We start from the raw sequence: 2,439 nt of genomic DNA, 5'->3' as shown, positions 1-2,439 counted from the left end.
ATCATCACGCAGCTATGCTTGCGTGTCGATGTGCCATGTCGACCCGAAGAGGAATGGCTGCCACCAATGCGCCCCATTGACAGTGCGACTATCAATGCCAAGCGTGCATATCGAATGAGCCAATTCGTAGTGGACGATCGATTCATGCCGGTTCCCGATCCAGTACGCCCTCCGCCGCTTCCCCGCCGAACTACTACTGTCACTGTTAGGGAGTTGGCCCATCAGGCTCAGTATCAAAATGCCTTCAATGCCGCTGTGGCCTAAAATTTTCAAGTCCTGGACTATATTTTTCATGACATGTCTGAGAGACTCGGGATCGACCCTACCACGCTTCCACCGGCTGTCCCATTTCCACAGCCTTCAGACTTTCTATGCGCCGATCCTGTCCTTCCTCCCGAGCATGAAGAGGAAGACGCTGCCGACCATTAAACCAGGGGAGTTTCGTTTTAGATGTTTTGCATCTCATTCTATTTAAGTTGTTTTTTTGTGTTTTGTGTTAGGATGCATTGGGGACAATGCTTAGTTTAAGTGTGGGGGGGTTGCATTGCATGCATTTTGTTTTCTCTGTTTGTATTGCATTTTCTTGTTTTGTTTTTGCATAGTGTTGTTGTTTTTGTCGTTTGTATGATTGTGTCTTGTATGCATGAGTTGAGGATGAAATTGTTAGACTATGACGAGGTAGTTGAAAAATTATGAAATTTTGAAAAAAATTTCACTCTTGATCATATTTGAGAAACCGTAGGTTGTTTGTTGAATATTCTTAAGCACATGTTTAAACCGGTGAAGTGCAGCGATGTATTAGATATCGTGAATGTCTGTTGGACAATTGTACGACAATAGGTGTTTGTGGAACATGATAGTTCTTGAATTTTGATGATTTCTTTGATGTGGCATATACTTTCTTGGGCGCACCTAAAATATTTTGTTTTTAAGAAGGAAAATCAATTTTTGGAAACCAATTAACTCCATCCGGGTTGCGAGCAAGATGTTTGAAATCCTATTCATCTTGTTTGTGGCTAAGTTTGCGGAATACATGGGGTTAATCTTTTGAAAAAATAACACTTTAATTCCATCCGGGCTTGAAATGTGAATGAAATTCTATTCATTATTTCATAGCTAAGTTTGCAAACCAAATGGGATTGTAGTTCCATCCGGACTATAGACGAGGGGATTGAAATTCAAATCCTATCTAGTTATAGCTAAGTATGCGGGTAATTATTGGGACTTTGAAAATGTCGGGTGCAAAATCCGACGGTGCGTAATTATTCTCAAGGAAGTTATGTTGTGTTGAAGGATTGTTGAGAGGAGGGTTCTTGATTGTGAGACTTACATTGAATTGTTTTAGGTCGGCGAACAGTCTTGAAACTTTATGTTTTAAAGTTGCATGTAACTGGGATAACATGACACACACGTTCGCAGTCGACTGAAGGTGTATAATTGATGATTGAGAGTAGCTATGAACTTGTTTTGGATGAAAGTGGTTTTCTCTGAGGCTATATTATGCATGATCGTCCTTACTTATGTGTTTATTTGTTATTTCATTCTATTTTTGCATGACTTGCTCGAGTGCGAGCAAGGATTAAGTGTGGGGGTATTTGATAGTCGTGTTTTGTTTGCATATTTTGATGTTATTTTGTTAGTAGTTTGCATGCATTTATTTGCTTTTGTTCATTTTTTATCTTAGTTTTCTCTTTTGCGTGTATTTAGCTTCATCACATGTTCTCGGGTTTAATGTGTAGGAGATATCAAGTGGAAGAAAGAAAGGGCAGAATGTTGGAAAAAACTAATGCGCTCAATCCCACGTACTCATAGGATCGAGCGCAGAATTTGGATTGTGAAGGCAGTGGGATAGCAATTTTGAGCGCGATCAAGCGCGGGCATCAGAATTTCAAGACAGTGAGATCGCATATTTTGGTGCGCTTGAGCGCGCAAGTCTATTCGGGAATTATTTTTTAATTTTGGAAACTTTGTTATTTTGGACTCTAGGCTTTATTAGGTTTTTAATTCCGTTTTTGAGGGGATTATCAGATTTTTGACATTCTCTCTTGGCGGCTAGGTTTTATTTTCCATCTCTCTTTCAAGTTTTCTTCTCTTTTTTTGAATTTTTCTTGAGTTTTTGGATGAATCGTTGTAGCTAAACTTTTATATTTGGTTGAGGGAGACGAAACCTTGATACAATATATTCATGAAATTCGATTTTCAGTGTTTAATTCTTATTGAGTATCAATTTTTGATCTGTTTTATTTAATGTTTGTGTCCGAGATTTTAGGATTGGCCATCTTAGTATTTTGTTTTGCAAACTATAGCTAAATTAAAATTCAAATACGTAATTGTTTGAATTAACTAATTTGTGAAGTAATTATGTTTGATAATTTCTGCTGTTAAATTTATTAAATCGTAGGATCAATTATTGACTAGGCTAAATACAACCGCTGGTGT

The sequence above is a fragment of the Henckelia pumila genome, chromosome 3 (genome assembly GCF_033568475.1).
Source record: "Henckelia pumila isolate YLH828 chromosome 3, ASM3356847v2, whole genome shotgun sequence".
NCBI classification, from domain to species: Eukaryota; Viridiplantae; Streptophyta; class Magnoliopsida; order Lamiales; family Gesneriaceae; genus Henckelia; species Henckelia pumila.
The sequence above is the reverse complement of the archived record's forward strand: the minus strand, read 5'-3'. Positions refer to the sequence as shown.